The sequence below is a fragment of the Priapulus caudatus genome, unplaced genomic scaffold (assembly GCF_000485595.1).
Source record: "Priapulus caudatus unplaced genomic scaffold, Priapulus_caudatus-5.0.1 Scaffold342, whole genome shotgun sequence".
In the NCBI taxonomy this organism is placed as follows: domain Eukaryota; kingdom Metazoa; phylum Priapulida; class Priapulimorpha; order Priapulimorphida; family Priapulidae; genus Priapulus; species Priapulus caudatus.
In genome coordinates this window covers 241,789-250,617 of record NW_014577403.1, presented here as the reverse complement: position 1 = coordinate 250,617, position 8,829 = coordinate 241,789, and the positions used below count along the sequence as shown (strand labels likewise).

Sequence of the window (8,829 nt, the reverse complement as noted above, 5' to 3'; positions counted from 1 at the left end):
TTACACCGATATGAAAGGTCTTGCAAGTTGCTAAACACGCGTTGTGACGCCAGTTTTTCAGTAACAAAGGGATGTGTTACTATATCCAGCGAATTCCTGCCAAATTAAATGTGTTACACAATGTAAAGAAATACTATAGTATACTAACACTAACGCTCAAGGGGTCGTTGTCGTAACAGGTACTACAGATATTACCCGGGTACAATATGTATACACAAAGTGTACCAGACTTGTACTACAGAAGTGTACCCTAACCCTAACACTAAACCTTAATCCTAACCCTAACCCTAACTAAACCCTAACTAAACATACTTCATATAAAAATATAAAGATAATACAACAACCTAAAACTACTTCGGGTACATATCTGTAGTACCTGTTACCACAACGACCCTTCGTGCACACTAAACACGTCACATGTATCAATTACCATTACCATTAATTATATAGTCAAGACGCAGAGTGACGATTTTTTTAAGAATTGACACTTGCGTTTCAACACTCGAATTAGAGGCGACGTTCGAATTAGAGGCGACGTTTATCCCTTTGTTTTCTAGATGAACCCCGCACTCGTTGATTCGGGTGCCTTGTGAAATACAAGAGAAGGAACCAGATACAAGATACAAGATACAACACCGTCACTAACAGTAACAACAAACTAATTTTACATCGACGAGGATTAAACAACGACCAATTAACTAGTTACACGATTCTGTTACGCGAAAAGAATGTGTAAAGGTGAAAAGACAATTATATGCTGAAAACATGCCATGATGAATGAAATAACAAGTGTGATGGCGATGGTGAATGTCATACAATGTACTGCTAGTTCCGATGACAATGCAGGAAGGCGGTTAGATGCACAGTAACCTACTTTCTCGTACAACTATACACTTCGGAGACACAAGTTATGTCACTAAATAATAGTAGATATAATTCTGAGCAAATTAGACATTAATTTCGCACAAAATTCCATTTAGTTCAAAATCGCATACCTACTTTGTTACGACAAATATTGACCTGGATATTACAGGGTCACCACGAGAGCGCTGTTAGTCATTGTCAACGACGTCGCGTCACTGCTGCGTATGTTTTAGTTTTATTTCAGTAACTTTTATGAAGTAGACATTGCACTATCATTTTTTCGAAAATACTGCTCATGATTTTAGTTCTTATCATTACAATACAAGCGAGAGAGAATTCAAACATAGTAAAAAATTCCATTAAAAAATAAAAATTCAAATGAAAGTCAGACGAGCACGTCAAACAATACATACAATGGTATATTCTCTTATAAGTGCGAGTAAATTTTTTTAAAATAACTCAATACAATTTATACAACAAAACAACAATAATCAATATTATGCGCAACGCAAACAACAGAAAGTCCAACAACAACTAAGAAAATTAGGCACACAAGACTAGAGAGAGTAAAATCAAGATCTACCAAGAGCGAATAAAAAAAAGCCTGTTTTTTACTCACTCCTGATCATGTAAACCGCCGTACGTAGTATTTGGACGCCGCCCATGATTATTATGCTCTGTACGTACACGGGCGTACACCCCTAACGTTAATGAACTACGCTCCTAATCGTAAACGGCCGCTAAAGGGCCTACTCACCAGAGTGTAGCCGCTGCGAATATACCGACTGTATTATACAGGTTAGTAAACCCGCAAGTGAAGTAAGGTGTTTATATGCTTTTGTTAAATCCAATAGTAGTCTTATCCCGTTCACATCGGGTCACATAAACAAATCTCTACACACCGATCGAGTGGACTTGATTGATAATGATCATGCATGTATATTCATGACAATTAAGCTCTAAGATCTAGGAGACTTCGGTATCGCCTTTTTTCTCATGCAACCGGATCAAAGAAAGTGGAAAGAAAACTGGCAAATGCTGAAAGGCAAAAATCGAACAAAACAATGAACAAATACATACGAAGCCAAAATAGTGAAGGACGTCATAAGAATACACCCTGCACAACAAGAGACTAGCACGCTAAAACGGAAACTGAAACGAAGACACACACGCCTCAAAGCAAATCTGAGAACTCCAAGGACCTTGAAATATACAAAACACACACACACAAGACCTACCCAAAGGGAATGTAGGAGAGCACATGATGAATACTTGTACAACATACTATCTCTATCGGTTGACACAACTCCAAGACGTCTGGAGGTACATTAAAAGTAAGAAGCAAGAATACCTAAGGGTTGACCGCTCTGAAATCTTAGAAAGATAAATAGCACTGCCAAGGGGAAAGCAAACACACTTAATAACCAATTCAAATCAGTCTTTACTGAGAAAACTATACGTTGCAGCCTGTAAAAAAGGTCCAACATACCTGACATGCCAGGCATAGCCGTCACGAAGAAGGGCGTACGGAAACTCCTCCGAGACATAAAAACCACACAAGGCTTCTGTCCAGATCAAATTCCAGCAAGAATAATATAAAATGCAGTTCCTGTCCTGTCCCATCCTTTCATTCATCTACCAACAATCTCTCGATACTGGACAGCTTCCCAAAGATTGGACAAATGGCTAACATCACACCAGTTTTTAAGAAGGGCAATAGGAGCGTCCCGAGCAACTATCGTCCTGTTTCGCTTACATCAATATCTAGCAAGATATTTGAACATATCATAAATAGCCAAGTCAGAAATCACCCGAAGGAAAAAAATTACTAAATGAAAACCAGCATGGCTTCCGTAGTAATCGATGCTGTGAGAGCCAAGCTGCTGATAAGAATTCAGGACCTTGCAACCAAGCATTAACAACAGGAAGCAGACGGATGTAATAATACTGGACTTTAGTAAAGCCTTAGACAAGGTCCACACAACGCCTTCTTTAGAAGCTGACCATTACGGTATCCGTGGAAAGCTTTTACGCTGATAGCAGCTTTCTCACCCAGCGTACCCAGCGTGTAGTTGTAGAAGGAGACTTCTCTGATGGACTGCTGTCACTTCAGGAGTTTCACAAGGAACGGTACTAGGCCCACTCCTATTCCTCCTCTTCATTAACGACTTGCCAGACAACATTGCTTCCCAAACTCGATTATTCGCAGATGTTGTCTGTAAGCGCCGAGATTAGCAACCAGCAAGACCAGGAAGCGCTTCAAGACGATCTTGACAAGCGTGGTACAATGACATCGACATGGCAGATGGAGTTTAACGCAAGCAAGTGCTACACATGAATAACCCTTCTGCGCATAAAAACATCATAAGTGCATTACACATTCACCGACTCTTCAATGCAGTATGTCACATTCAACCCGAATCTGGAGTTCACCTAGACAGTGGCCTCAGGTGGAACGTCCACATTGACAACATATGTGTGAAGGCCAACAGATTGTAGACTTCCTGCGCCCAAATCTGAGCTGCAGCCATCAACGATTAAGGAAAGAGCGTACAAAACTCTTGTACTACCAAGCCAGATTACTGCTCATCAGTGTTGGACCCACACCAAGAGAAATATAAATATAGCTAGAAATGATACAAAACAGATCTGCAAGATTTGTTTACAAACACCTATGGCCGATATAGCAGTACGTCACTCTTAAGGACTCAACTCGATGGCAACAACTTATGTATCGTAGACGCTTTAACTCGAGTGTAGTGATGTAAAGGTGTTAAACCACCTCATAGCAATACCGGCGAATAGATATCTGATCCGGGATGTTCAGGTACCAGATCGAAAACCCCACAAATTTCGGCACCTGCACTGCAACAACAACGCATCAAATTCTCCTTTTTCCCCGGATGATTCTAATCTGGAACAACCTACCCGTGGGTGTTGTGGAAGCAACGGACGTTGACATTTTTAAGTCAAGGCTCACTCCCACATGCCACACGCGAGCCCACTTTAAGAGGACATTAGTTGGCATTGCACTCAATCATCATTATGGCACGCTGTTGTTTATTGGTTTATCCCTGAAGGCATTACGACCTTATCGGTGGTAGGTAAGGTAAGGTACGTAAGGTACCGGCTCTCCTTGCCGGTAACCATTACTACCTTGTCATTCATCCAGTGTAGTGGACACCGACAGTACGAGAACATAACATAACATAACAATTGGATCTCGCCTCCTACCTATCAAATAAACTACAGTCAACGATTAAGATCGTTTGTGTGTCTATTATTATTATTTATCATGAATATATCAGCACGCACGTGTATATAGTATGTCAACTATCTAGTCTATAGGCCTATATGATGACATATCTCGATTGTCTAATTATTTCATATTATTTGATTATTACGTAACACATGCCAATCATTAGGTATAATGTAACACAAACTTAGTGATTACTACACTATAAATCAATAAAACAAGTAAATAAAGAAATGACAATGGTTTTATGGGTCTATAAACTGAATTTTGTACTAGTGCTGACGCGGTGGTTGAAACGTTATATTCTATAGCACTCAGATAATGCACAGCGCGCGCAGCACACACACGCACGCACGCACGCACGCACCCCGATCGGTAACGGCGCTTACTCACGTGCATAGAGATGTGTAGATGACTATGGCCTAGTATTTACTGCTGTGGTTATACTTACGGGGTTTTTAACACTTTTGAGGTGCGCGCATGCGCAATTAGACTAATATAGAGCCTATCGCACTCAATTAGTGTTCGAGCGAAGGAGTGGAAACCAATATTAGGCTGCACCATGCCGTGGCTTTGTTGTTGTGGAATTGAGGAGACCCACGACGAATCTAAGCCCAAAACTCCAATTCCTAAAGAAACTGAAGAGAAAAACAACGGAATCGCGTACAAAAGCGCAATTGTTCTATAACGTTATGCATTTCAGGAGCGGCCACCAGAGAGACACTCGAATAAAAGAATCGAGTATCATAGAGACATTATTCACTCGCGAAAGTAGTTTACTAGGTAGACGTGGGCATTTAAATAATTTACGTATCAAAGCAATTCTGGATGATTAGCTAAGCTCTCTCACGGGTAGAAAGAAACGAACGTTCAATTATTTTCGATTCATGCAATAATCTGTCTTATTAGATTAAAATCTGAATATTCAGCAATAGTCTGAACGCAATCTAGGTCGCCAACGTTATGTCATAGCGCTGATCAGCTGCACACCGTTACTATACATGTGTGACTCATTTACAATAACTCTAGCTACTAATGAACGATATTAACCCGCACACGTCTAATTAACACGCGCAGATTCTGCGATTCAAGTTCATTAACGTCATTACTTCCTTCCGAGGAATATCAAAGTTAGCATATCGTTCATCGGAGCATAGTCTCTGTGCAGAGTGTGGTCAAAGACCCTATATACGGTGTGTTCGTGGTGGTATATAGGGGCTCGCTTAGGAGCGCCGCCGCCTGGAGATAGATAGCGAGTAATCAAGGCTCGCCATCTAGCCGCGGAGAGAGCTATTCCTTCAGCTTGATCTATCGCGTTGATATCCCCGATCAAGATAAGATTTCTAACAAAAGAAGAAGACTGAAGGCACGATTTCGGATCCGCAGGAGAAAGCATAGTGGACATAAATAAAACCAATTTCTGCCCCAATTAAGTTACCATAATCCGTTTAGACATCCGCAATAACAAAGGTGTGTGGACGAATAAAAAGTGATAGTGTAAAATGGTTAAAAAGTTGTCATGCGCTTGAAGAAATTATAGTAGGCCTAAGTCGACCGGTTTAGGAGATCTACTCATTCATTCGCTCTCCGAGGCGCCATCCAAAAACCTAACCGAATATGTTGAATGATCGATTTCAACCGGCCTAATAATTTGCAATCGGGTTGAAAGCTGAAGGAGCTTCTCGGAATTACTCGATACGATAGAGTTAGCTACGGCCGTGACGCGTATCCTCATTGAGTCATCAAGATAGTGGGTCGTATCACACGCAAGGTATTCCACATGCATCAGAGCGAAAATTATCGTTCGCGTGTTAAGTGAAAATGTGGTATATTCATACTAGCTAAACTGACCACGTACACGCGAGGCACAAAGATTCGCTGCGTAGTGCAAGTTGAAAACGCATTAACACACAGTATACCAATATTATACCTGTTCATATCCATATAGACGAAGTTAGAAATGGTATATAGAATCTCTATATTGATCGTATTTGAGCTCAGTCGGGAGAGCACGCACTCATTCATGCATACACACTATTGCTACTATCTTCTAACCTTGACGAAACAAAAGCGTACCTATTTAGGAGCCGCGAAGAGAAAGCTCAATTCTCGCTGTGTTTATATTTATCCCGTGTTTAAGCATGTAGGTCTAAGTCCCCCACCAACCCACCCGGCACCCCACCGTATTGCACTCTACCCCGCCCTACTACCTGTACGCCACAGGCGAACGCATTCTATTCACCTCTTCTCATGTGTTGCTGCCCGTTGGGCTCTTGTATCGACCGACCTAATTTCGCAATTATTTCCATTGTGATCGCTCACCCACTGTGTATGTATAGGCCTACCCGGTGTGTTTGCTTTCTCTCTCTCTCTCTCTCTCTCTCTCTCTCTCTCTCTCTCTCTCTCTCTCTATCTCTCTCTCTCTCTCTCTCTCTCTCTCTCTCTCTCTCTCTCTCTCTCTCTATCTATCTCTCCTCTCTCTCTCTCTCTCTCTCTCTCTCTCTCCATATCTCTCTCTCTCTCTCTTGCGCGCGCGAACTCTCTCTCTCGCGGAGCTCTATCTCTTGCGCCGCGCTCGCTCCATTCTCTCTCTCTCTCTCTCTCTCTCTCTCTCTCTCTCTCTCTATCTTCCTTATACGGTCTCTCCTTTTATCTGCCTCTCTGTTCGTTCCTTCACACGGTCGCTTCTCCTCTTGCGCACTTGTACGTCGCTAGCTTTCCATCACTCCCTGCACGCCATCACGCAACACACCTGCGCGGCATAGATTCACGTTCACTTACCGGCGATTGAGAGAAATTCCACTGTTCGTTCACAGGTATCACTATGTGTCGGATGCTGCCTCGTTGCCCACATCTTTCACTTTTATACTAACTTCAGCCGGCATTGCCCTCAATCGTCCCACAGTGTCTTTTTGTCCGATCTTCGCACGTGGCCCAGATTCTCTTCCGACAGCCGGACGCGGGGGTCTCGTCTGCGCATGCGCACGCGCCGGTTTTGATCTCCGCACGTAGGTGAACGTGAAGCGATTCCTCTTCTTCATCTTCTTCTTCTTTGTTCGAGGAATTTAGGGCAGCGATAACTCCGCCATCACAGCTGGCGTCTTATCGGTCATTTATGCGAGATTACTAAGTGATTGACCCTGACATTCCCTGCTGCCGCTGCTGCCGCTGCTGCCGCTGCTGCCGGTGCTGCCGCTGCTCCATTCACCCACTGACCGCGAGCGAGAGCAATTTTAAGCGGGTTGCAAGTATCGACGGTGTATGCACCCACTCATTAGGTAAACATTGCTCTACGCTACGAGTTTTATAAGCTAAACACCCGCACACACACGCGCGCGCATTTAACGTGGATACGGGCACGCACAACTTCTCTATGCCAAGAGAGAACGGAGAAGATTGGTTTTTGGTCACGGTGATATTTGCTCATCATTAAACCGACGGGTGATAGCGACAAAATATCGAAATGTGCGAAATTTAAATTTGATAAAGATGGCTTGACATTTTACGGTAAATAAAGACAGCTAATCATTCTTCGCGGAGCTGTAAGTCGGCGGTAAAGATTTCGTTCTTACGGCATCTTCTTAAGTCGGCATTAAAAGCTAACGCGTTTTACGAGGATTAACGGTCATTAATTGAAATTCATCGTGAACAGGAATACATACACGTGTGTGCGCGCGCGCGTGCGCAAGCGCATGTGTGCCCGTCTCTTTCGTCCGTTTGTCTGTCTCCGTGTATTTACGTGTGACGAATCTATCACATAAAATCGTAGATAGATATCTAGATAAAAAAGATATCTAATATCGAGTTATGTTAACGCAAACATCACGTTTATTGTTTTCAACTAATTAAAGTAAATGAGGGTTTTATTGTGTAATAGTACGACGACGGTAGAGCTAGAGGTATTCAGTCATTTTTGTATAATGCTTTGACACGCTTACTTCGTGACCAAGTATTAGCGATAGAAGATCTCGATGATCGCTTTTATATACAATTTTTATTGGTGAAATAAACTAGTAAAGCTGCTATCAAAAGAGGTTTTAATTAAACCGGGGGTTATAGCATTTTAGAAGTTTAAAAAATAGTCGTGAACTAGTGTAAAAGAAATGTCATGAACATGCAACAACCCCACAATGAGCCGACCACCCAGTTATAATATTATGATTTAACGCCACGCGATATGCTGACACTTCATACTTGGGGCACCCTACCTTGCGGAACCTCGCTTCCATCTATCGCGCCGTAACAATAACCTATAAATCTGCCGTGACGCAGCAAATTCGACCCACAAAAGAAAACGGAAGCAATCGCAGCAAAGAGACAGCAAAAGAGAAGCAAAAAGAGAGACCAGACAAAGAGAGCGAAAGCGAAGGCGAGCTGGTGAGAGACAGACCAGAGAAGAGAGAGAGAGAGAGAGAGAGAGAGAGAGAGAGAGAGAGAGAGAGAGAGAGAAAGAGAGAGAACGCAAGCAAGATGGAGAGAGAAGAGAGAGTTAGAGCGAAAGCAAGACAGAATGGAGCGAGCGCGCGCAACGAGATAGAGCTCGCGAGAGAGAGAGTTCGCGCGCCGCAAGAGAGAAGAGAGAGATATGGAGAGAGAGAGAGAGAGAGAGAGAGAGAGAGAGAGAGATAGATAGAGAGGGAGAGCAGAGAGAGAGAGAGAGAGAGAGAGAGAGAGAGAGAGAGATAGAGAGAGGGGCAGAGCAGAGAGAG

General features: G+C 42.8%; 1 protein-coding gene across 1 annotated transcript in view; it reads right to left on the bottom strand.

Annotated features, from left to right (window-relative positions):
* LOC106809283 (glycine-rich cell wall structural protein-like) overlaps nt 1-7,023 on the bottom strand; it is a 23,252-nt gene extending 16,229 nt beyond the window's left edge. The window contains exon 1 of the mRNA XM_014812298.1: nt 6,902-7,023. The gene's annotated coding sequence lies outside the window, so the exon portion shown is untranslated. The remainder of the gene's footprint in view (nt 1-6,901) is intronic.
* Nucleotides 7,024-8,829: the final 1,806 nt, after the last annotated feature.